At 50.5% G+C, this 26,694-nt stretch overlaps 1 protein-coding gene across 21 annotated transcripts in view; it reads right to left on the bottom strand.

The window, feature by feature from the left end:
• Positions 1–26,268, bottom strand: part of MAPT (microtubule associated protein tau) — a 130,956-nt gene extending 104,688 nt beyond the window's left edge. For 16 of the 21 annotated variants that reach the window (XM_035300255.3, XM_035300260.3, XM_035300262.3 and 13 more), the window contains exon 1: positions 26,136–26,268. The gene's annotated coding sequence lies outside the window, so the exon portion shown is untranslated. Of the gene's footprint in view, positions 1–24,004; positions 24,277–26,135 lie in introns of those variants that run through there. The other 5 variants (XM_035300256.3, XM_078373403.1, XM_054255967.2 and 2 more) reach the window with 1 other exon arrangement.
• Positions 26,269–26,694: the final 426 nt, after the last annotated feature.

The raw sequence follows: 26,694 nt of genomic DNA, 5'->3' as shown, positions 1-26,694 counted from the left end.
CAGCCTGGGTGACACAGTGAGACTTTGTCTCAAAAAGAAAAAACAAGCAAACAAAAGAAAAAAACACCAGAGTCACAAAGTCACAGAATCGGCCATTATATGGAACCAGAAAGAGGCCTCAGGGAGAATCTGCGACTCAAGAACACCAGCCGAGGGTCACTGAGCTGAGGGCTTAGGTGCTTTGAACTCTGCTAAGGGAGATCTAGTCCCCTCTTTCCTTCCAGCAGGACAACAGTCAGAACACCCTCAAGGCTTCCCTCCTTCCCCAAGCTCTCAACATCCTTGCCTCAGGAAGTTTTTCCTGAAGTCTAGCTTGAATTCCTCCAGATAGAGTTTAAACCAGACAAACAGCCTAGGAGTATGTTACAAGATTCCAAAGCTTCTAATTCAGTCACCATCACCTGAAAATGGGGATATCTCATAGAAATACAATTGCCGATTTATCTGGAAAAGTCAAGATGTTGGTCACACTGGGCCTGCACTCCTGTGAGGTGGTATCATTGGCTTGGGGTTCTCACCAGTACCACCCTGCATGGGGGCAGCGGGTGACATGACACTCCATTGAGCTTTCCTTTCAGGCTGGGTGGCCAGAGGTCAGGCCCTGTGCTTCCTCCAAGGGATGCTGTCCTGACCCAGCCTGGTGAGGCAAGAAGGGGCTGTGGCTTCCTGAGCTCTCTGAGCTGCTAGTGTGCACGGGGAATGCTAAGCAGCCCCTAGGCTCTGACCTGGTTTGTCTTCCAGGACCCACTTGCTGCCAGGACATCGGGTGTGGGTCTGGAGAAGAGAATTCTTTTGCAAGGGATGTTGATGGTCCATTTTGAAAAAGAAAGCTTCCCACAATCTGCCCTGCACCAGGCTTTCATCAGTGAGAAACACCCCAAATTTACAGCCGAACCTAAAAGGAGAAGTGTATAAGGGCTCTTGGCCCAATTCTTTTAATGACAAGTCCTACTACCAAGACAACTAAGGGATGATCCCTAAACTTTTATTTAAAAGTCTGGGGAGGGAAGGAAGGAGTAAAAACTTTTGCAATCAGATTTTTCTCACCTTCACATTGATTCCTTATCAACTATTAAGGGCTTTTCCATCATGCTATATAACAACTGCACAACGATGCACGTGCTGGCCACCTCCATGTTCATTACTAATGTAATAATTAGTAAGTATACACGGCATGGCAGGTGCTAAACAGCAGATGAGGGGCGAGGTGGGTAAAGGCGCCATGTCATGAGTTTGCGGCTAACAGAATCCCTCATGCTGCTGCCATCCTTCCTGGGTCTGGCAGCTGGATCCTGCAGAGGTGCCCACTCTCTTGGGGACTTCAGAAATGTCCTCTATGGCTTAGGGGTGGCTAAGGACGGTGTATCTGCAGGATTCCAGGTACTAGGAGGTGTGTAGAGGTGACAGCTGCCCAGACCTTGCCAAGTGCTCCAGGCTGGCATCTGCAGAGGACAAGGGAGGATAAGGTACAGTGCTGGGCCACTGAAAGCAGCCACAGAGTTGGTGCTGCCAGGCAGAAGGTGTGCAGCTCAGGAAAGGAGACCCCTTCAGGCAGCAATGCTGGGGTCAGAGGTTCAAGATTGAGGAGGAGGCTACCACAATTCCCAGTGTGGCCCTCAGGAGTGGAGGGACCATGGGAAGGTGGCCTAGCCACTCTGAGCCTGAGTTTCCACAGGAGATAAAAATGGAGACAGTATCAGCAAACTCAGCAGGGCGTTATGGTGAAGAAATGAGAAGACGGAGGAACATGTTAGCTGTCACAGCCTCGACCACTGCCAACTCCAGCCAGGCAGCTGGTCCACATCACCGAGCACCAGCCAGGTGACAGGAGGACAGAGGGATCGGGGGAAACCAAGTCCCTCCCCCAAAACAAAAGAAAAACACAAACAAAAATAGGCACCGGAGCCACCGGACGTGTGCAAAGCCCGTCTACACACTGCCTGTGGACAGAGCCCAGGAAGAGCACCCTGGCTCCTGTGCTCCATGCCTACAGCTCATCTGGAAGGTTCCCTGTCTATGGCAGTCAGGTGCGCAGTCCAGCCTGCGAAGGCCTAGTAACAGAGCTTATGTCTAAGATAGACCTTAGTAACTTTGCGCTGCAAGACCCACCTGGAGCCCCTTTTAAGCCCTTCTTTTGTTGTTGAGACATGATCTCGTTCTGTCACTCATGCTGGAGTGCTGTGCTGCCAGCACAGCTCATTGCAACCTCAAATTCCTGGGCTGAAGTGATCCTCTGCCTTGACCTCCCAAAGTGTTGGGATTACAGGCGTGAGCTGCTGCGCCCGCCCCCTTTAAGCCCTTCTGAGCTTTAAACCCCGCCTGCCTCGACACTGAGTCAGCAGTGGGGAAGGTGGGAAGGGGAAGGTAGAAACATGTAAAGGAGGCAGGGTCATTGGAGCCAGCTCTGGGGGTGAGCTCACCATCTTCCACAAGGCTGTTCTTAGACCCGGCCTCGAGAACTGACCACAGTTCTCTGTAGGGTAGGGGTAGGCAAGGGGCAGGGATGAGGCTTTGACGTCTGCAGCGTGAGATGCCAGGGAGGAGGGCAGGTGGGCGCCCCTTCCTCTGTTCTCCGTAGTCCTGGATGCCTCGTGTGAGTGAGAACACAGTCGGACCGTATCTAGAGGGACACTGGGGCCCAGGGGAGGGAGCAGGGGCCGGTAGGGAGGCGGCAGGGCTGAGCGGCACCAGCACCGCAGCAACAGGCAGGGGCAGGGAGATGCAAAGACTCCTAGTCCCACAACAAGGTATCACATACAGACTGTATGGCTCGTAAACAACAATTTGTTTCTTGCAGTTTCTTTTTTTTTGGATGGAGTCTCAGTCTGCTGCCCAGGCTAGAGTGCAGTGGGGTGATTTCAGCTCACTGCAACCTCTGCCTCCCGGGCTCAAGCAATTCTCCTGCCTCAGCTTCCCGAGGAGCTGGGATTACAGGTGCTCACCACCACGTCCAGCTAATTTTTGTATTTTATTTTAGAAGAGACAGGGTCTCACCATGTTGGCCAGGCTGGTCTCAAACTCCTGACCTCAGGTGATCTGCTGGCCTTGGCCTCCCAAAATGTTGGGATTACAGGCGTGAGCCACTGTGCCCAGCCAGTGTGAGCCAATTAAATCTCTTTTCTTCATAAATGGCTCAGTCTCAGGTAGGTCTTTATACAAATGTGAGAATGGACTAATACACTAAGAGTCCCTTTGTAACCTTATAACCCACCTCTGGTTCTACACCCTGCCCTACAGAAAGCTCACTACAGCAGGCATGTTCCCCTTTGCTTCATAAACCACAATGGCAGCTTATCACAGCAGGTACTCAGCAGGGTGGCTAGGGGCCAGTTGCTGGCTGTGCTCTCTGCTTTACACACATCACTGCTCTTCCTTACAGCAGCCCTGAAAGAGAGGTGCTGTGATTTCAAACCAGGCTCAGAGAGGTCCAGCTACTTATCCAAGCTCACACAGCTAGTAGGGGGCAGCCAAGATCCAACCCCAGCCAGCTCTCCTCCAAAGCCTGGGCCCTTTCCACCACATCTTACAGGTTCTGCAGAATGGCAGGAAGAGACAGGTAAAGGCATCTCATGTCCATTTCTGAAGTAAGGCATGATAACAATAAAATGGTTAAAACAACAGCTGGGGAAAACGCTTCAGTGGCTAAGCACAGACCAGCCAGGTGCAGGGAGAGACGACCAATGACAAGCGCTCTAGCAGTGTTTGTGCTAGTAGTGAGATGGACTGACTTTGGAAATGGAAAAGGAAGACAGTGAGAGAGGAAAGGGCCAAAGTGGACAGAAAAATGAAAGATGCTGGCCGGGTGCAATGATTCATGCCTGTAATCTTAGCAGTTTGGGAGGCCGAGGCAGGCGGATTGCCTGAAGTCAGAGAGTTTGAGACCAAGCTGGCCAACATAGTGAAATCACGTCTCTACTAAAAATACAAAAATTAGCCAGGCATGGTGGCACACACTTGTAATCCCAGCTACTCCAGAGGCTGAGACATACATGAAAATCACTTGAAGCTAGGAGGCAAAGGTTGCAGTGAGCCAAGATCATGCCACTGTACTCCAGCCTGGGTGACAGAGCAAGACTCTGTCTCGGAAAAAAAAAAAAAAAAAAGACGCTGAAATTGGACTACTCTAGGATCCACAGGATTCACATCACAGATAGACCAACGGGGCCGATGGTTCTATAGCCCCTTCCCATATAGCATTTGTCACTGGGAACTGCTCCCTCATGCTGGGCAAGAAAAACCTTCTTAACCTCACTGATATTTTCCAGCAACCAATGCCGTTTCTGTTATTTAGCACATGGAGGGAAGAGCAAATGGTCCTTTCATGGGCACCAGGAATGCCCGTGCCTCTTTTAGGAATTAGCGGACATTCTCTAGGAAATTTTGCATTCGTTTTTAATAAGGGGCAAAGACAATTCAGCCTGGTTGCTTTAGTGGAAGGAAACTTACCTGGACTCAGAGCCTTCTTTGAAAGATGCATGTTTGTTGTTTTTGCTTTTGTTTTATTTTTCTCCTTGAGGGCAAGTCCTAGCCACTAGGCATGTGGCAACCCTATGTCTTACGAGGGGTTACCACTGGATCTTCGTGTTGGTTACTCAGTACAGGTTGATGTGAACCCTCCAAGGCAGAGCTCGCCCTCTGCAAAGTGGGATGATTTATCAAAGACAGTGAAGCAAGGGCCTCCCAGGAGGAGATGGGCAGGAGGCAGCAGGGAAAGAGTTCTCGCTACGGAAGAAGGTGGGAATGTCCTGGAAAGCTACTGCTGAGGGGATGTATGTGTAAACAGATCATGTGTCCCCATGACCAGAGTCTGTCATCTGACAGGCCAAGCCTTCATTTCTTGGGATCCCAAACACTGATGCTTCCTGGCCACGCCTCTCCCACGAGACGGCACCTCTGGCCAGGTGAGTCTGAGGGCCCATCTCCAGGTAGCCCAGACACTGGAGGGAGGTGATGTGGGGCACAGAATGGGATCTGTGGGGTGAGGACACCTATGCTAGCCCAGCTTTGCCATGAACCTGCTGTGTGACTCTGGGGAGGTAACTGTACCTCTCTGGGCTTAGTTACCACATTTCTCAAGTGGCTCTGGCATCTGTTAAAATGCCAAACTCATGGTCCTTAACACCTATGATGCTGGCACCTCTCTGCAGACTTTTCTCAATGTCACCGCAGAAGCAGGGGAGGACTGGGGAGAAAGGAGGTCCTGCAGGGAGGAGAAAAGGGAAAGTGGGCGACTCCACTGCAGGATGTCACATGTTTGGGGGCTGTTCCCAACACTTTCTCTTTGGGCCCCTCCTTTCTCTTCCCTCTGAGTCCCTTTGTGAGATGGTTGATGGGGATCACTGGGAGTTGAGGTGACCGTCAGGAAGACAGAGAGGGGTTTGGGCAGCAGATGGGAAGCGGGGCCAGTTGGCCTCTCAGGGTTCTCCTACCTCATGGCTCTGGGGAGTTCAGAGTTCTGCAAGCTAGGTGATCCTTAATTAATAAACAGCGGGCAGACTCGGGCAGTTGGAGTGCAGTAGCACAATCTTGGCTCACTGTGACCTCCGTCTCCTAGGTTCAAGTGATTCTCCTGCCTTAGCCTCCCAAGTAGCTGGGATTACAGGTGCCCGCCACCACGCCTGGCTAATTTTTTGTATTTTTAGTAGAGATGGGGTTTTACTATGTTGGTCAGGATGGTCTCAAACATCTGACCTAAGCCACCACACCTGGCCAAGGAGCCTTTTAAAAGAACCCTTCTTCCAGATATTCTCATCCTTTCCAAGTGTGCTGATGCCTGAGCATATACATGCATTTATCTTTTCAAAAAAGTAACTGGCTGGGCATGATGCCTCATGTTGTAATCCCAGCCCTTTGGGAGGCTGAGGCAGGGGGATTGCTTCAGCCCAGGAGTTTGAGATTAGCCTGGGCAACATAGGAAGACCCCATCTTTATAAAAATAAATAGCTGGGCATGGTGGCGTGTGTGCCTGTAGTCCCAGCTACTCAGGAGGCTGAGATGGGAGAACTGCTTGAGCCTGGGAGGTTGAGGCTGCAGTGAACCATGATTGTGCCACTGCACTCCTGCCTGGGCAACAGAGAGAGACCCTGTCTCTCTCTCTCTCTCTCTCTCTCTCTCTCTCACACACACACACACACACACACACACACACACACACAGTAAAAAGTAATATTTAAGCATGGTAATAAAAAATTAATGTTAGAAAAATGGAAATGACATCTCCCTCCACCCAGTTTCTCCCTCCAGAGGCCCCCACTGAAACTGGATTCTCATTCTTCCTTCCAGAGTTAGGCTTCGTCTGTGTGGACTCAGTCGCACGCACTGGCCTTCCTTGCATACAGTGGATGGTGCACAGTACCTGCATTGCTCCTGTTTTTCTCACTGACCTGCAGGATCTGAGGGGCACCCACAGCAGCACAGGGGGACAGCTCCGTTCCTTCAGAGGCGCACCTATTTCACCAGTTCCACCCCAATGTTTTCCAGACTTCTGCATAACAGAGGATTCACCACTGGGTCCCCCATGGATGCCTCTGCTCACATGGAAAGGTTTAACTCGTAGAAGCTGCACTGCTGTCAAATGGTGTCTCACAGATGGGCCTCCCTTTGCTCCAGGGACTGTGGTCTTCCACTCCCACCCATGACGCGCAGCAGCCTGGCTGCCCACACCCTAAGATCGCTGAGCAGCAGCGTCTCGCTGTGGTTTTATCAGCTGTCTTTTTAAATTTTATTTTTTTCTTTCTGGCACTTGCCTGGCTGTAATCAGCAGTCTTTTTGTAATGAGGGAGATCAAGCACCTTTTCATGTTAAATCCCTCCTCCTTTTTTTATCCTTTCCTGTGAGCTACCTGTTTTGCTTTTATCAGGCTAGGATCTTTTGGGGCAATGCTGGGCTGTCCAAGGATCCCCTGCCGGTTCCAGGCAACGCAGGTTCCTTAAAGCTCCAACAGTGTGGATTCTGTGAGCCTCACAAAAGACTGAGGGTGGGCGCTCTCCAGGTGTCAGAGAGCCAATGGTGAGCGAGAGAACCCTCACTCCAGAGAAGCCTCATGCCCACTGATGCCAATGGCCTGGCATGGGGGCAGCCCTCTTTGTACAGGAAAATGGGCCACATTTGTCTTTAACGTTTGCTCCTTGTCCAAAGCATTTTAGAGTGCGATGGACATGAAATGATGGAGACAGTGTGCATCTACTTTCCTTGAAAGCTCCTCCAGGGAATTCGGAGCCAGCACCTTCCTGCAGCATCTGCCCCTCCCTCCCTTTCAGGCCTGCAGAGTAACATCTCCTTCTGCATAACCCGGCCCCCACCATCCTGCCATCAAAGGGTGGGGAGCCTGATGGGCTGTGAAATTCCCAAGGAAGGCTCAGGTATCAGAAATGTACTGAAGAACCACCTGAGCTCACTCTGTTAATGGCAATATTTCAAGTGGTTTATTTGGAAGGGTTGGTAACTCATATGTTAACAGATTCCATCTCAAATTCCCACGTGTTGTGGGAGGGACCCAGTGGGAGGTAACCAAATCATGTGGGCAAGTCTTTCCTATGCTGTTCTAGTGACAGTGAATACGTCTAACAAGATTTGATGGTTTTAAAAGGAGGTGTTCCCCAGCACAAGCTCTCTCTCTTTGCCCGCTGCTATCCAAGTAAGATGTGACTTGTTTCTCCTTGTCTTCTGCCATGATTGTGAGGCTCTTCCAGTCACGTGGAACTCTTAAGTCCAATTAAACCGCTTTCTTTAGTAAATCACCCAGACTCTGGTATGTCTTTGTCAGCAGCATGAAAACAGACTAATAGAGCAACTTAACCTGGAGGTCCTGCTTAATGACTAACGCCTCGACTCCACCCTTACACCTAGCTTCTGTTTTGTAGTAAGTGCTCAAATGGCTACTGAAAGAATAAATCACAAACACCTGTCTGACTGCCCTCTCTTTTGTCCAGAGGTAGTAAAGTTCAAACTGGTTTGGTAATGTGTTTACAAAGTCCACTTTCTGACAGCTCCAACCAGCTTTCTTGCAAATTGCAAAAGCCTCTTTCTTTGGGCCTGGGAACTAGCCCCAAATATAGGAGGCCTAGTTAAATTTGAATTTCGGGTGATCAAGAAGTAATGTTTTTGGTGTGTCTCAAACTGTGCATGGGGCATACTTATTGTATTTGCTTCCAGGAAATGTCCACGAACTTGTGGAAATGTTTGCTGCTATATGAAAATGACTACAAACTTGGTAGTTTAAAACAACAGATACTAATTCCCTCACAGTTCTGAAGTCCAAAGTCCCAAATCAGGATCACTAGGTTGAAGTTAAGGTGTCAGCAGGGCCATACTCCCTCCAGAGCTCTAAGAGAGAATTGGTTCCTGGCCTCTTCTAGCTGCTGGTGGCTGCCAGTAGTCCTTGGTTTGTGGCCACATCACTCTAATCTCTGCCTCCATCACCAACCAGATGAGGATGTTGTCTCTTCTGTGTTTTCTGTCTCCCTCTTCCTTCCTCTTTCAAGGATGAGTGTGACTGTACTTAGGACTCACCTAGATAATACAGGATAATTGCTCCATCTCAAACTCCTTAATTTAACCACATCTGTAAAGACCTCTTTTCCAAATAAGGTCACATTTACAGGTTCTGGAGATTAGGACCTGATATCTTTCAGGAACATTATGCAGCCTACGCCAATTATTTGCTATCTAAAATTCTAATTTACATAGATGCCCTGAGTTTAATTTGCTAATTCTGACAGCCCTACCCAGAACCACCTCTACTAGGAGACAGCAAGGATTTAAGTGTTTCGCCTTCAACTGGTCACCACCCTTCCTTGTGTGGCAGGGAGAGGCCTACCCGTCCACAGACCCAATCCTATTCAAAGATCTTTTGTCTTTGAAGTGGGGCTCATGGTTTACAGTCACGTTCCAGTTTTCAGGAGAATCTAAGGCATTTAGCTTAACTGTTGAACAGATTATGGCAAACAGTACATGTATTCCCACTTTTAGCATTCAGAACTCCAAATGCAGACCCCTCTACCCTCCAGGAAGGCGGAAAGATGAACGCATAAACGTGTAAGTTATGCATCTGTTTCCCTTTCTGTTCTCAAGTCTCTTCAAGAAAGGCCTTATTTTGTTGTTGTTTGAGAAGAGGTCTCATTCTGACACCCAGGCTGCAGTGCAGTGCTGCCATTGTGGCTTACTGCAGCCTCCATTTCCCAGGCTCAAGTGAGCCTCCTGCCTCAGCCTCCTGAATAGCTGGGACTACAAACACACACCACCATGACCAGCTAATTTTTTAAAGAAATATTGTAGAGACAGGGTCTCCCTATGTTGCCCAGGCTTGTCTTGAACTCCTGGCTTCAAGTGATCCTCCCACCTTAGCCTCCTAAGTTCTGGGATTCCAGGCCTGAGCCACTGCACCTGGCCCTGTTTTTGTTGTTCGAGACAGGTTCTCTTTATATCGCCCAGGCTGGTTTCAATCTCCTGGGCTCAAAAGATCCTCCTGCCTCAGATTCCAGAGTAGCTGGGACTATAGGCGCAGCTGCTATGCCCAGAGTGTGGCCTTAGGGTTTTTTTTTAGTCCGTATTGAACTCATCCACTCATGCATTTATTCATTCACAAATCAATTACTGAGTACTTATTCTGTGCCATGCGCTATGCCTGGCACAGAGGACACAAGATGAATAAAGCTTCTCCCCACGATGGGTGACTGAGGGAACTTGGATCCACAGGGAAGCCCAAAGAATGGGACTAGACAACGCTGTGGAAATTAAACACAAATAACGGGCACCAGTAATGTGAATCTGATGTGAAACTAGAAGGATAGAGACAAACTCATTTACCAATTATCTTTAAATTCTAGCAACTATTTTTAGTCTTTAGATGTGGGAAAAGTAACTTGTATTACAGGATGTATTACCTAACCATCGGTGGTTTTCCTCCTTCTGTATTTTCTGGAACCCTGGAAATGTGGGTGCACATGAGGCTTCCTCTGCCTCCTCCCACAGCCATATGAGCTGCTGTCTCCTAGGAGAACCAGGCAGGGCCGGCAGGGCCCCAGCTCCCCAGTTCAGCCCAGAAGGGGGCTGCTTGGACTCTGAGATTTCTCCCTTCACCTGCGGCTGCCTCCTGCCCAATGTGGTGAGCACTTTTTGGCACAAATTATGCCCCCCTGCAAATATATCTTAGAGTGTTTTTTTTTTTGAAAAGGAAAAAGCAATCTGTTCATTTATTTATCATATGGTATAAGTCCTCAAGCTGAAATTCCAGGTCTCTGCCCTGTGAAAAACCAAACAAAAACAAAAACACTTTTTTCTTTTTCTTTGGAGGAGAAAAGCAGTGAGGCAATAGCAATTTAATAAAGGGTAGGACCCCTAGGCTAAAGCAGTGAATGGGAAAGCCAGGGATGGGAAAGCTGGGTGGAGACCATGCTCCAGGGAGCAGAAGCCCAAGCGTGAGAAGCACAAGTTCTGGGTTCAAATCTCCTACAGGCCTCACATTAGCCGCAGAACACCTGGGGCCACTTGACTTTCCTGAAGCCCGCTGAACCTCCCTGAATCTTAACGTCCTAATCTGTAGAAGAGGGGAAGGAATTTTTCACTCACAGGCTCATGTCAAGAATTAAATGAGATCACATAAACTGTAAAGTACTATCCACTTGTTAGTAATTTGGGGATGGGAGGCCTCCCAGCACTCTAAAATCGCATCGTGTGGGCCACCTAAGCATGAGGCCACGCCTCTGCCTGTGTGTTTCCAGTGCCACCACGTCACTCCCCGTCTCAAATACCTAGAGGTTGACATCCAAATAAGAATATTAAAGTGATTCAGATTTTTTTTTCTTGAGACAGTCTCACTCGCTCTGTCACCTAGGATGGAGTACAGTGGCATCATTTTGGCTCACTGCAACCACTGCCTCCCAGGTTCAAGAGATGGGCCATGTGCTGGAACCTCAGCCTCCCAAATAGCTGGGATTACGGTTAGTGTGCCACCAGGCCCGGCTAATTTTTTTTTTTTTTTTTTTTTTTGAGATAGAGTCTTGCTCTGTCACCCAGGCTGGAGTGCAGTGGCATGATCTCAGTTCATTGCAACCTCTGCCTCCTGGGTTTAAGTGATTCTCCTGCCTCAGCCTCCCTAGTTGCAGGGATTACAGGTACATGCCATCAGGCTCGGCTAATTTTTGTCTGTTTAATAGAGACAGGATTCTGCTATATTGGTCAGGCTGGTCTTGAACTCCTGACCTCAGGGGATCCACCTGCCTTGGCCTCCCAAAGTGTTGGGATTACAGGCATGAGCCACCATACCCAGCCTAATTTTTTGTATTTTTAGTAGATACAGGGTTTTGCTATTTGCCCAGGCTGGTCTTGAACTTCTGGCCTTAAATGATCTGCCCACCTCAGCCTCCCAAAGTGCTGGGATTACAGGAGTGAGCCACTGTGCCCAGCTGAGATTTTTTTATTGGGACTGACCTTCTAATTAGTCCAGATTGGATCAATATTTGTGTATCCAAAAAGCCAGGTTATCCCAAGTGTTCATGGGGTCCAGGTGTTGATCATGTGGCCGTCGCCTTAGACCATGAGCACCCTACACCCAGGGTACAGATGTGACCAGTGTGCCCTCGGCTGCCCAATGGTGACAGAGAGATGCCCTCTGCCCGGTCCTAATTTTGCACCCAGGGCTGTGCGCCAAGATGCCCACACTCTGCAGCTCCCAAGGGATCCATGGGGGCCTCTACAGGCCATGCTCAGGGCCAGGTTGACGATGCTGTCTCCAGGTGACCGCACCTTTCAGCTTCATGTACTTTTAAGACTTTTCTTGAAGAATGACTCAGTACTCACCCTTAATACAATTTAGAGACTGAAATGATCCCTGTGCCTGCTCCACCTGCTCCAAACCTCAACAAAACAGAAACTAGGGTGGGATCTCACATATGGTTTCTTCGCTTTGTAGCTGGTGGATTTTCTAAAATGTGGCAGAGAAGGTAGGAGGCAAGGCCAGAACTGAGAAATGACTCTTGCTTTTAGTTAGAGGGAGGGTGGCTGTGGGAAGTGTATTTCAATGCCATAAAAGTACCCTGTGAGGTTGCAAATTCTAAGTAACTCGATATGCATAACCCCAGCCTCAGCTGTGTGAGCGACTCCCATCTCTGTTCCCCATCACTCCCTCTTTTCCTGGTCTCAGAGTACAAATCACTTTGCTGTAAACATGGGGAAAGTAAAGTGGATTTTTGAGGAAGGGGCATCAGGCAGTGTAGCCCAACAGACTTGTAAATATAGACTCAGTCTCCCCACCTCCCCTCTCACTGTAACCCATTTTCTTTTCTTTTTTTTTTTTTTGAGACAGAGTCTTGCTCTGTCACCTAGGCTGGAGTGCAGTGGCATGATCTTGGCTCACTGTAACCTCTGCCTCCCAGGTTCAATCGCTTCTCCTGCCTCAGCCTCCTGAGTAGCTGGGATTATAGGCATGTGACACCACACATGTAATTAGCATGGCTAATTTTTGTATTTTTAGTAGAGATGGGGTTTCACCATGTTGGTCAGGCTGATCTCAAACTCCTGACCTCGTGATCCACCCACTTCAGCCTCCCAAAGGGCTTGGGATTACAGGCGTGAGCCACCTCACTCGGCCACTGTGAAAAACCCTTTTTCTTAACAGTAGAGGGCTGACCTTGTCTGCCTTGCTCAGGGAAACAGTCTCACTTTTAATTAAACTTCTCCCTGTAGACACTGTCTGGGAAGGTGAATGCCATCTTCCCTGGGCTTGCACGCCAGGCTCCTCTCATCCACATTTTCCAGCCTCTAGCCACATGGACCCCTCTCTCTGGAAAACATGTGTGGGGGCTGTGTGTGAACATTTTTCATGCTTGACATGAGCTGGAAGAAAAATGAGCTTCTCCATTTGATAAGTGTAGACCTGCCCACAGCACTAAATTTGGTTCTGCCGTCACTGGTGCCATGAAGCAGCAGCCTGGTTTAGAGGCTTGCCTTCAGTTTCAGATCATTTCTCCAGGCTCATGTTACATATGACCCATTCACAGAGGCTGGAGGGCACGGCTTCTCCAGTCCTAAGCACTAAAGACATGTCATTTGGCTCCTGCACAACTAGCATAATGAGTGGATCCAGATGGGGGATGCTCTGGGGTTGCAGAGGCAGGAAGGCAAGTGGGGAGGGCTTGGGCCTGGACAGAGGCGTGATCTGGCTGTCTCCCTAGCTGTGAAGTCTCTGAGCCTCAGTTTGCTTCTCTGCAAAATGAGGATAATAATCCCCGCCTCGTTGGGACTGAGGATTAAATGAGGCAATGGTTTTAGAAGAATAATCCTCTGCTCCTATTATTATCAGCATCTTTGTATAGCAAAACCCATCTGGACCAATGGGGAGTGTGTTAAGTTGGTCTGAAGTAGGGCAAAGGAACAATTATAGAATATTTTAAAGGAAATGTGGTTTTTATTATTTCCAAGTACAGAGTACTGGAACTGAGTACTAGTAGGTGGAGGACTGACTTGATTTAAATAAGGAAAGCTCATTTGACATTAGCCTGTTTGATTTCTCAGCATCCAACTGTGTTAATCAAGAGGGTTTTGAGCTACGTTTGCGCCCAGCTCTGTGACTGGCGAAGCAAAGTCATGTAAGACACAGTCCTTGCCCTCACAGGATGTGCAGCTTGTGGTCAGATGAGTCCTACACAGGAAGCAGGGAAACTGAGGCGCTGGGGAGCACAGCGCTGCCACAGGTAAGAGGAAACATGTAGTCTCTGGAGCTCGAGTGCCCAGGCTGGGGAAGGCTTCAGGGAGGACAGAGACTGAGGAAGGTCAGGGCGATTGAAATAGGGGGTGGGGCAGGGAGAGAGGGGAAAGGCTGCCATGGGTGGGCAAGGGGCAGAAAGAGCACGGCGTCTACGAAGGAGCCATGGGGCAGGCTGGTGAGAAGCGGGAGGTGGGACTGGGCTGGGAGGTGAGCTGAGGCGTGGGGACCTGGGCTGGCAGCTCAAGGCCAGCTTGGCTTAGCAGGCGATGCTCATGGCAGGACCACACTTGGAGAGGGCAAGGGCGGGTGACAGGGCTGCTCTGGGAAGAATTTGGCAATGGCATGCAAGACGGATTGGGTATGAATTTTGGAACTGAAACAGGGAACAACTCATTACTGTTTCCATAAGGATCCGAGGGTGAGGTGATAAGGCCTAAACTCATTTTATTACGGTGAGAATGTGACTGGAAAGAGAGAGGGCAGACTGAAGTAATGCCTGGAAGATATTGACGGGTCTGTTCCAAGAGGCAGAGGGAGGAGAAGAGTTTAAGGCTCCACGATTTGCCATATTGGGGACTGAAAGATGGCAGATTCCAGTGACCGAAGGGGAGTGGACCGAAGGCAGTAATGGGGGGCAGCATTTTACTAAAACGCAAGGCTATGGGGCCACTGGACGCCCAGAACTGGCACCCAAACCTGGCCACGCTGGAGAAAAGATGGGCCATTGTCAGGCTGGGGTTACACATATACCCTGACCTCCCAGCATCCACACTCCAGAGAAACCCTCCATTCATAGGGTGAAGGCAAATTGACTTCAGCCCCACTCCTGCTCAGTTCAAATTCCAGGTGCAAGCAGTTCAATTAACGAGCCTTCACTGTGCCTTTGCCACCAAACAATCATCAGAATATTTCACCATCCAAGTCAACGCCTGGCTTTAATTTAATCACTCTTGCCTTAATCGATTCCTGTCACATGCTAAACACTGTGAGTGGCCGGGAGAGGCTGCTCCTAGGCATAATTAGAATATGAGATTCTGTACCAAATCCCTGTCTGATTAGGAAGAAACTGAAAACTCCGGAAAAAACGGAAAAGCACCCAGGAAATTCCATCCAAGGGTTGTGACTTGAGCCAAGAAGGAAGTCCCAGCCCTTCCCCGGAGAAGTCAGCACTGGCAGGGGCTGGAAATCACTTGTGGTCATGCTCAAGGCCCCCTCACCCACTATCTTGCACCCTGGTTTGGGTCTCCTTCCTTCTAAAGAAGGGGACAGACAAGATCAGTGCAGGCTGGACTGTGGCCACCCATGCATCCCTCCTGGGCATGGACCCTGCTGGCTGAGCCCTCACCCCAGGAACCAGCTGCACCATCTGACTGGTGCTAAGGGAGCCAGGTGGCAGCAGCTATACTATTTCAGATCAGGCTAAAGTCAGCCCATGAAAGACTTCAGATCAGCACCTGACCTCGGCTCCTGGGAGCATCCGCCATCCCTGCAGAAATTCTGAGAAGCTCAAAGGAATTCTCTCGTTTTATTTCAGTTCTATGACTATGTGAAGAGAGGACAGACCAGAATATTGTCCATTCTGAGGGGGAAGACAGCATAATCTCCATTTCCCAGATGGAAATATGGAGGCACGGGAAACCTTAATCTTGGCCGAAAATCTCTTAGGTGAAAAATGGGAAGTCTGCAATTAAATTCAGGGCTTGGCAACCCTAAGCCGCCAGAGGTAACAGGGCACACAAAATGAGGGCGTGGCTCGCTTCTGGAATTCAGTCTTGCTGGCAACAAATGATAAGATCTTTTTTAAGGTCTTTTTTTTTTTTTTTTTTTTAACTTGGCCTAGACTGTCAACTTATAGCATGAATCCCACTGATTAAAAGCTTTTTTTTGCATTTCTCATCAGCCATCACACATCAGTTCATGATTATTTATAGCACTTTAGTGACATTGAAAGGGATTTATTTCAATTTATTCAGTCTTTATTAACACTCTACAGGGAACAGAGCGCAGTCGCCACTGGCCTTTTCTCAGACGCAGCTGAGATGCTAAGAAGGGAGGAACTTCAGCACTAAAGGAAGAACTGAACCCAGTGGAGAGAAGCCCAGGTGGCAAGTTATCCCGTAGGATTATCCGGGAAAAATATTAAATAGGTTTTAAGAAGGTTCAGGTGAGTTTATGAATGATCACTCCATTATTCAAGCGGATTTAGGGATGTTCTGTAAAATCCTCCATTTCTAAGCCGGCCTCACAGAGAGCAGCAGCAGAGGGAGGCAGAGGCTGAGCTGCTGCACTGGGGATTGGGGCCAGCGTGGAATTTCCCCTGCTCACAGGGAAAAGACAAGACAGAAAACTGATGGTGGGAGGGCTGGTGACTCTTCCAAACGGCTATTCCTCATGTTTTCTGGCAATTAGCAACTATGAAAGGGACAGGTTCATATGCATCTACACCATGATTTTGCTATGCCCCAATGTAACAGGAGGTCATAGAAAAAAGTTTTATTTGCAATATATAACCTTAACTTGGCTTATTAACATATGCTGACTTAAGTTCTGATGCACTGTCAAAGCAGAAAGCTGCTCAGGTTTTCAGCAAGCCCAGTATAAAAAAATCCATGCAACAAATAAGTAGTGAATATTCACTTTTAGATACATGTAAATATAAACAGAATTTAAAAACATTTTAGAGACAGGGTCTTGCTGTGTTACTCAGGCTGGAGTGCTGTGGCACAATCATAGCTCACTGTAGCCTTGAACTCCTGGGCTCAAGCAATCCTCCTGCTTCAGCCTCCCAGGTAGCTAAGGCTACAGACGCATGCCATCACACCCCACTGATTTTCAGTTTTCTTTCGTAGAGACTGGGTCTTGCTTTGTTTTGGCCAGGCTAGTCTCAAACTCCTGGCTTCAAGTGATCCTCCAACCTCAGCCTCCTCAAGTGCTGGGATTACAAGTGTGTGCCACTGAGCCTGGCCTCATTTTTATACATACAACCAAAGAGATTCATTAGGTTGTAACCTTCCCTTAGGCATTTAAGCATTTGGCTTTAGATTATTAATTACCCAAGAAGTCTCTTTTTGAGGGATAGGCCATGCGAGGGGGATGAGATAAGACAATAGTTTGATGCCACTGTCCAATTAAGAACAATTGGAAAGAGGCACTCCTGAAATGGACTGCAAATCAATGGCAGAACTGGATCCGATCCAGGACAACCCTGCTGACACCTGGTTTAGAACACTGGCTGCAATTCAGGAGAAAGAGCTGTCCTTTATGCTGGGGGAGGAGCACCATCCCATGGTTCCGTGAGTGGGTCCTTCCCAGCGCTTCGTTCCTGGCATTCTGTGCCATCTGTAGATCACATGACAAGCAATTATGGATCCAGGGGTCTTCTAATATCCTTGCTATCCCAGGGAGGAGGACACAAGGATGAAAGCGCATCCCTGCCTGGACTTTTTGTAGTAAAATTGCAGACTTAGCTCCCAAGACATCACCAACCTTCCCAGTAAAACAGAAAACTGGGCCATAGGTTAGAAGGAAAACCAGCAGCTGAGACCAGAGATAATTATGTCCCTCTTCTCTTTGATGCCTGGATTTAGCAGTAGGGTGGACAGGGCCAAAGGAGAGGAATGAATCAAACATTATTATCAATGGCTTCGGATTTAATTCTCACTTGCTGACTTAAAACTGTTTTTAGTTGTTGGACATTGATCTGAGACTCCTCTGGGGAGTTAATATAGCAAAGGGAATTTAAACTTATTTTCAGTCTGATGGGGAGGATTTTGTAATGCCCTCTTAAGTTGGGATTCTATGCGAATGACTTCAAAGTGCTGTGCTAGTCCTGGCAGACAGGCAGAAGATGGGCGGGGAGAACGCCCACCTTTTACTTATTTAACAGTCTCCCCAGTAGGTGTTCTCCTGATACCCTGTAAGAATAAGACAGGAAGGTTCTGTAAATATGCAAGGCTGGGGGCCACACAGCCTGATGTCTGCAGTCAGGATGGTCTCTTATCACAGCCAAGCACTTACTAAAGGTCCTCTGTGCCCATTCAAAACCTTCCGGGTCCACCATACTGCTATAATAATCACATACCCTAAATAAGAGGCAAGCTGGTTGGGTGAGGTGGCTCATGCCTGTAACCCCAGCACTTTCGGAGGCTGAGGTGGGTAGATCACCTGGGTCAGAAGTTCAAGAACAGCCTGCCCAACATGGTGAAACCTCAGCTCTGCAAAAATATAAAACGTAGCTGGGCATTATGATGGGTGCCTGTAGTCCCAGCTACTGAGGAGGCTGAGGCAGGAGAATTGCTTGAACCCAGGAGACGGAGGTCGCAGTGAGCTGTGATCGTACAATTGTACTCCAGCCTGGGTGACAGTGAAACTCCATCTCAAAAAAAAAATAATAATAAGGTGCAAGCTTATGGAGTAGAGGTGCAGAGGGAAAGATAAACTCTTCAAATCATTCACTGATTTTAAAAAAATTAAGATGAATGTTTTGGAAAGACTTCATAAAGGTGAGTACTATTTCCTACCAAATGGGATGATAAAGACGCTGAAAAAAAAAAAAGCAAACTTCCTGAGGGATTCTGCATTCAGATGACTCCACAGTATAAACCCCAAATCCAAACTAAAATTGTAAGACCCAGACAGTGCATTATTAATGTGGCATAGGCAAAGGAATTCAACTGGGTGACCCAGACACCAAGCAGAGCCCGAGCCCTGTGTCAAAGGACAGGTGAGTGAATATTCACATGTATATAGTTTCAGTTAAAGTAAAATCTTGAAAATGTATGTGTACTATTTAAATGATTTTCTGATGTAATGACTTTTTTTTTTTTTTTTTGAGACTGAGTTTCGCTCTTGTTACCCAGGCTGGAGTGCAATGGTGTGATCTCGGCTCACCGCAACCTCCACCTCCTGGGTTCAGGCAATTCTCCTGCCTCAGCCTCCTGAGTAGCTGGGACTACAGGCACGCGCCACCATGCCTGGCTAATTTTTTGTATTTTTAGTAGAGACGGGGTTTCACCGTGTTGACCAGGATCGTCTTGATCTCTTGACCTCATGATCCACCCGCCTCGGCCTCCCAAAGTGCTGGGATTACAGGCTTGAGCCACCGCGCCCGGCCTGTAAGGACTTTTTAAAACTGACATACTGTTACTCAGTCTTGATTTAAGGGATAAGAAGGCTTCTCAGGTCTAATTTATTAATTCATAAATGACTATGCTTATTGGATACATGGAATTCCTAAGATTCAGTACACCACAAGTTTGCTTTATTTAGCCTTTTTCTACTCTGTTCTCAACTGACTACCCTGAAGCCTGTTTGCCAGTTTAGCAACATCAGCACTCTGTTGAATTACTTCATTTGTCAAATCTCTTCTTCACCTCCTTCGCCTTCCCTGACTGCCATTATTTTCTCGATCAGCCCTCACTTTTTGTTCAATGAGTAAACTGGAAAGATCCCTGAACCCGATGCACTAAGCCAGATCACACTTCCAAGGATGGCTGGAGAAAGGGCAGGTCAGTTTGGGCTGGTGGAGCGAATGCAGTCTATTCCTGGCATGGACTGGATTTCAGGAAGAAAGAAGCAGGGACAGCAGATGACAAATCTCTGCTTGCCTGTGGCAAGAGTTCTGTGTGTACATTTAAACATGGGTCTGTGAAATTTTCAGAGGATCCGCTTCTGCCCAAAGCTTGGTTGCAGGGCAGCTGGGCAGTTGCCCACTTTTTTCCTATCTTTATCTTTGCTCAGTGTAACAATTTATCTGTTCAACTAATTCCATCACCAGGGTCTTGGTAGACACCTCTGCTCATTTAGCCAATCCCAAGCACTCATCCACAGGACACTGCAGATGATGCAATTTACTGAGCAGTCGCTATGGCCTCGGCCCTGGTAAGTATCGGGTTAGCTTGTTTAAACTCCATGGCAACCTGTGAGACAGGTACCATCATACGCCAAGTTATGGATGATAAAAAAACTCTCCAAGCAGCTAAACAACATGGCTTAGGTCCCACAGTGAGCAGGGAGCTGGGACTTGTGCCCAGGAGGCCTGATCGGAGCCTACCTTCTTAACCATGAGACCAGACTGCCTCCACATGCAGGATGCTGCCCTGCACTGGGGACTGGAGGGGGAACAGTGTCTGCCCCTGAGCTGTTCCCAAACCTTCCTTGAATGGCCTTTGCACAAAATGCATTTCTTGGGAACTCACTGACCTGTGTTTGGATTTCCACTGGGTCCCTGCTTGGGCTCAGCATGAAGCTTGATGAAATATGAACAAAGCAAAGAAAATTGAGAGAATATACCTGGAAGTCATTTGAGTTTGCATTTTGCTGACGCCCATTCTATCTGCATGCCTACAGAGTTTCCTAACTGGGAAACCCAGAAAGCTCAAAACTGGTCTTGGGGGATGACCAGCCTCAAACTCCTCACACGCAGTTGGGAGCCATCTGGACAGGCAGGGAACCTGGCAGAGGTGGCAGGAGCATGGCACCTAGAGAGAGGAATTCTCAGACAGCAACCCCTTTGGCAAGGCAACAGGAGTGAGACAGAGGATTCTGAGGTAGCCCCAAGGCGCTGCAGCATAATGGAATATTTACTGCAAAGCCTCCCAGGCCCATCCTTGCCAAGGGATTCTTACATGAGGATTTACCTATGTCCACCCAACTCAACCCATACCCACAATCTCAAAGCTGGGTCTCCTCAGTGGGCGCCGACACTTTCACCTCTCTGAGGTACAGAACCTAAGATGGAGATCTGATGTCCCTAAAAATTCAGAGACTTGACCTTGGCCGCACTGATTCTACATCTTGATCCCCCATTTTTGATTTCCAGCCTTCCCTGGGCCAATCGAACCAGCCACCTCTTCATATGGCAGAGCAGTCCAGAAATCCTGGATTAGGGGGAAGAGGTTTCAGGACCTTGGGAAGAGATATGTTCTCTTTGTTTTATAAACAGAGCACAAGGGAGAGTGGAATGCCTTGTTCTCTGTGTCAGGGCCACATCAGAAATGGAGAGTTTTAACTCCACATCTCTCTAACCTTGTTCTGGGCCATGCTCCAATTACAGACTCTTGTAAAAGTTCATTTGTGAGACAGTGGTTTAGAAATCAATATTCTACTGGGTCAATTTTTTTTTTTTTTTAAGAGATGGGGTTTCACCATGTTGGCCAGACTGGTCTCGAACTTCTGACCTCAGGTGATCTACCCACCTCAGCCTCCCAAAGTGCTGGGATTACAGGTATGAGCCACTGTGCCCAGTCTCTACTGGGTCAATGTTATAGATCATATTTGGGTTCCCAGACTAGTCCACAATGGCCAAGTAAACCCACATGGGGCTGAGGGGGAGGGAGCTAGCGTCAGGCACTCAGCTCCACCACCTACTGGCTCTGTGACCTTTAGCAAGTTACTACCCCTCTCTGTGCTTCAGTTTCCCCATCACGGAGATAATAACAGCATCTGGTACATAGGAACATTGCTGTGAGAATTAAATGAGATCATCTGAGACAAGTGCTTAGAACAGGGCCTCCTGGAAGACACTCAATGAATGTAATTAAGACAGCAGTGCCAGTGTCAACTCCAGCAGTGGTGACATTGGGACTGGATATTTTGGTGTTGGAGACTGTCCTGTGCCTTGTAGGATGTTTAACAGCAGTCCTGGCCTCTACTAGTGAGATGTCTGTGGTACCCTCCCTGAGTTGTGAAAATGAAAACATCTCTCTAGACATCTCAGCGACCCGCAGCTGAGAACCATGGTTTTACAGGAAAACAGCAGAGAGTCCACGAGGGCTCCTCTCCCTACTGCAGCCCAGCTGGTGAGGCTGGAGTCTTCTCTACCCGTCACCTGCTGAGGTGGGCCCCAAACGCCAGCTCCAAGTCATTAGTGGAAGCACCAAATTCCTGGGCATGGCAAGTTAGGAGTGGCCAGGGGGAAGTTTCCTGGAGTGTGAAGGAGCTGGTGTGGTTGGGGGGGGTCTCTGAACACAGCGGTGAGGAAAGCGGTGGAGGAAGGAGCACAGTCAAATTCGGTTTCTCATCTGCTTCCCACTGACCTACTGCACCAGGTGCCAAAAGATGAAAAGATGCCAGGGCAGGGTCTTCCTTTGCTAGGGTAGAGGATGGCCCCTCTCATCTTCACCTCTGGCCAATAAGAAGGAGGTGGGCCATGAGGACCAGGCTGAGGGAGTGCTGCCGTAAAGAGGGGGAGGGCGGAAGGCTGTGGGGAGGCATCCCATGAGCACAGGGAGCTGTCCCAGCATCACTGGGACACAGGGCTGGGAGAGACTGAACTGGGGTTGTCCCCAAACCCTTCCTGCTGCCTTGACGATGAATAAAGCCCCCCATTCTGTTTTCTCTTCACCTATATTTCCCCATTTATCCTTCATAGATGAAATCCATTCGGTATAGACCAAATTCCTCTTGTATGTCTAGCACTGTATTAGGACCATATGGGTGTTTTTATTCATTTTTGAGTGATTCTTTTTCAAGGAGAGAGTAAGGAAGATGCTACATGAATACATCAGTAGAAGGCAAGGTCCAGTTGGAAAATTCTCACATGTCCAGTTGGAAAAATAACACATGTTCCTACACATAGCCACAGAGCCACTCAAACCACACCTAAATGCTGAGGGAACGTGGAATAAAACACAGTTGCTTAAATTTTTCAACAAATGGACTGCATCAATGGATGTTAAAAAGGCAGAAGGAAAACCACAATCTTATCACATCTCTAGGCTGGCACTGACCTCCAAGGGCCAAAAGGCACATTTAATTGAAAGGCCTCTTTTTCCAACCGGAATAAATCTGACCTTTCCTCAACCAAACCGATTCTAAGTTTTCTAGCAATTTATGGGCAGTATCCATTTCTTTCGTTCCTGTCAGAGGAGCAGTGCCTGATACTAGAAACCACTTAAAAGCCACGCCCTTCCAGGTCTGTGAGGGTAGGAACAGTCATGGACTGTCACTCGTCCAAAAACCAGCAAAGCCAACAAGCCCCTTCCTCACATCCTCCAAAGGCGAACGCAAGAGCCAAGCCAGGTTATTCCTATTAAATGTCTGTTAGGGCAGCAAACTTGGCCAAGGAATGGATCAGCTTCAAGGGTCACGACCGAGAAGCCGGTGGTGGGGCGGGGGTGTTGGGGGAGGAGACACACTTATCTGTTTATCCATTAATTTATTTATGTAGATGGAGGATTTGGAGATGGGGAATAAACAATTCTTATACAATAAATATAAGCAGTCATCACAAAACACAAAATGACACCCCAGAATCAACCGCTGTAGGAAAGACATTTTCCTGTCTGCTGTAGGACGGGTCAGTTAAGGCGGCGGGGGCATCAGGTGGAACTCAAATTGGTCCTGTTGAGCCTGCAGCCTGAACGCGCAGAGAGGCGTGAGCTGGGCAGTCGCTTTCCCAGGCCCCATTATCCCTTCCAAACCAGCCCATTCTGAGGGAGGCTTGGAGTTACAGGTGTGTGAGCACCAGAGGGTGAGGGGAGTCGCTTGGAATGTAAGAGCTCCCGCCTGCTGGGGATGGGGAGGAGTCGTCAATGGCCCCGGGATCCCTGCCCAGACATTTCCAGAGGCGCGGCGGCTGGTTCAGCGCCCCACCGTCATCCGCGCAAACGCTGCATCCCTTGAGGTCCTGGGGCGAAGCCATTTCCTTAAAGCGCGCGCAGAGCCAGGATGGTTTCCCAATTGTCACACGAAGGACCGTCCCCCCGAGGTTCCGCCATTAACAGATCCCCAGTCTTGACCACCGCAGTGGCCCCACTAAAGCGCCAACACATTTCAAAATGGAGCGAAATCGCAGAAGCGAGGACTGCGCTTTGTTCCCAGCACTGGGCTAAACGCGCTCACCCTCACCGGGCTCCCTTTCCTCCAACGACGGGAGGTGACGCCTCTGCTCGAGAGACGGCAACAGGCAGCTGTGACTGCGGGCTCCCTTTTTCCAAGGCCGCCCCAAGACCCTCGCTCCATCTGGAACGAGAATCCCGCGCCCAGCTCTGTCTGGGGGCGAGGGAGGAGAGGAGATGCTTGAATCGATCCCTAGCCGCTCTGCAACCCCTCGCGGCCCGCCCAGCCACGCGGGGAGCCTCGCAGCAACCTGGCTCCAGCCCTCGACGCCACAGTAGAAGAACGGTCGGCTTGGTCCTGGGCGGGCTCTCGTCCCCTCAAGCCAAGCCATTCCTCAGAAATTCAGATCAACCTGGGCGCCCCAAGTGGAGGATTCAGCCCCTAGATGCTCATTCGTTTCAGAAGTGCGTCCCCCGCACCAGTTTTCAGTGATATAATTACCCAGAAAACCGCACGTACCAGGTTCATCACAGGAGGTCGAGGCTCAGATTCGTTGGCCAGGAGTTCCCCCTGCCGCCCCAGACTCGGTTTTGGGGGTGCGGTGAACTTGGACTCCGGTGAAAATCCCGCATTTCAGATAAAGAATATTAATCAGTACGGCCATAATATTAATAAAAATACACCTTGGGCCACTTATCTGCGTGTCTGCGGCCGCCAGGGGCCAATTAGAAAGAGCCAGAGGCGCAGGGATTGGGGGCTTCCTCCTGTGTCTTCCAGAAGGCTGACTGGACGCAGCCCCGCCTACCCCAGGGTTCCCAATCTCCTTGGGGAAGGGGTGGGGCCAGCCCCAAGGTCCCCTCTCCAGACGCCTGTTGTTCCCATGGCAATGCCCCCTTCGCGCCCCCTCAAGTGGGCTCAGAAAGATGGGTGTGGCCGCAGCATTAGGCACCTTATGTCCCCGTCCTCACATTCTCCCGCCAGGCGAAGCAACAGGGCGCAAAGCTGGAGGGGCCCCGCCGGGGCTCCCCACCCATCCCCGGATGGGTAGCCAGCATCCCTCGCTGGGCAACCTGATGTGTCGTGGTCCTCAGGACACTTGGGGTATAGGGAAGGGCGCGATTCCACTACCGCCGCCCGCAGCGCGCGCAGAGACTCGAATTCCACCCCTTCAGAAGCTTCCTGGCGCAGACAGACTCCGAGACGAGGCTGCGCGCGGTCACGCCCGTTCCAGGCGTGCCGGGGGTTGACTCAGGTTCATCTACCCCAGCAAGCCTGGAGATCCAACAATGGGCTCGGAAATGAGGAGCGAAAAAAGGAAAGAGAGGTGCGTGGGGGTAGGAGGGAGGTTGGCTAAACACCCTCAGAATAAAAGCCAGAAACCAGGACTGAGAGCGCAGATCACGTAACCTCTACAGACAAAGCAGAGCCCCCGAAGGAGGTGCTGGGTGAACGCTCCCAGTGCTCATGCCCGCAGCAGCAAAACGCCAAGATTTTAGAGCCGATTGTCCCCTTCCCTTTAATGCCAGGCCCCGCCCTGTCCTCCGAAGCCTGGCCACCCGGTTTGGCATGGCACCGCAAAGACGTGACACGCCGAAAAAAGATGGCACCTCGCGTTCCGAGGGGAAAAAACGGGGGTGGGGGCGGGAGTGGGAGGAGGCACAGACTATCCTCCCCCTTCCTCGCCCACCAGGGTCCACACCCACTGCCGCAGTGAGGGGCGAGCCCTGCGCGCCAGCCCCGCGCCTCCGGCAGGGAGCGCACACGCCGGGAGTCCGGCGTGTCGAACGCTAAGAAACCCGCCCCGAGATGCACCTGCAGCCTCTGCGCCCGTCAGTGCAAGGCTGCAGCTGTGCCTTCCCGCGAGCGGGGATCGGCGGCCACCGAGTCCATTCGTGTCGCCAGGCCAGGTGACCCCCGTCTTTGCGAGCGTGCACACTGGGAGCCGCGCACTGCTCTCAGGAACGTCGCTGCTCGTGTCTCTGTGCCAGGCGTGCGCAGGGGGAAGGGCAGCTAAAGTGACAGCGCCTGGACCCCTCCCCATCTCCTTGATTCCTCCCAGCCCCCAAATGTCCCCTACGGGTTTCTGAAGGAGGAAATGGGGAGGGGGTCGGCCACCATCTAAAAGCAGGGGCAGTGAAGGCCTTGTCGGAACCACTGCTAGGGAGGGGCAGGGAGGGGCATGCAGGGAATCATCTTTTCTAGAACCCGATCCGCATCTTCTTTAGGGCTGACGGCGAAAAGCGGCAGGGACAGCGGATTTCAGGTTCGGTTTTGGGGGTCGTTATTGGACCCCTACACACACACACACTGCGGCAAGAGGCTGAGATCGAGAGTGAAGAGTAGCCCCCTCCCCGAAGTCAACGCCGCCGCGCCCCACCCTGCGAGCACAACCTCCACCTGGGGTCGGGGCCAAGCGGGAGGTGCGGACCCTCCAGCACACTCCCGCGTGCGTGCAGCCCTTGCTCACGTCCCTTTCCAGGCCGCCCCGGCCCCAGTCCCCGAGCAGCGTGAGCAGGGAGGGGCCCTGCGGTAGCCCTGACTGATGCCCGGCGCACGAAGCCCCCGTCTGCGGCGGGGGAGGGCTAGGGGCGGCGGCGCGGGGGTACCCAGGGGCTGACGGCGAGGCAGATTTCGGAGCCTCGGCGCTTACCTGATAGTCCACAGAGGCTAGGACGGGAGAGGACCGCGGAGGAGGAGAAGGTGGCTGTGGTGGCGGCGGCAGAAGGTGGGCGGTAGCAGCGGCGCTGCTGCTGGTACCGGAGCTGGTGGGTGGCGGTGACTGCGAGGGCGCGCGCCGGTGAGAGGGCGCGTTCCCGAGGCCGGCGGGCGGCGCAGGCGCGAGCAGCGGGAGCACGAGCTTCCCCAGAGGAGGGGGCGGGCAGCGTCCGCTGGCGCCTTCTCCTCCGGCCACCAGTAGGCGCGCGCGAGCGCCCCACCGCTCGGCCGTCCCGCGCCTCCGGGCTCGCTCCTCTCGGCGCTGCCCTTTCCCGATCCTCCTCCCGCTACGCCTCAGGCCGCGGCGCTGACCGCAGCGCGCACGCGTGTTCCTTGGCGCACGCGCACTCTCCGCCTCCTGTAGCTGTCGTCTTTGTCTCTTCGAAGGGGTCCCCTTCTTCTAGCCCTGGGGGTTCGGGGCAAGGCCAGTGGCTCCGCCCGTAGGTCCGCTGCCCCTTTCCTTTCAGTCAGCCTGGGGCGGTGTCCTCTCCTAG

Source organism: Callithrix jacchus, chromosome 5, assembly GCF_049354715.1.
Source record: "Callithrix jacchus isolate 240 chromosome 5, calJac240_pri, whole genome shotgun sequence".
Classification (NCBI taxonomy): domain Eukaryota; kingdom Metazoa; phylum Chordata; class Mammalia; order Primates; family Cebidae; genus Callithrix; species Callithrix jacchus.
Note: the sequence above shows the minus strand (reverse complement) of the source record. Positions and strands in the feature narration are given on the sequence as shown.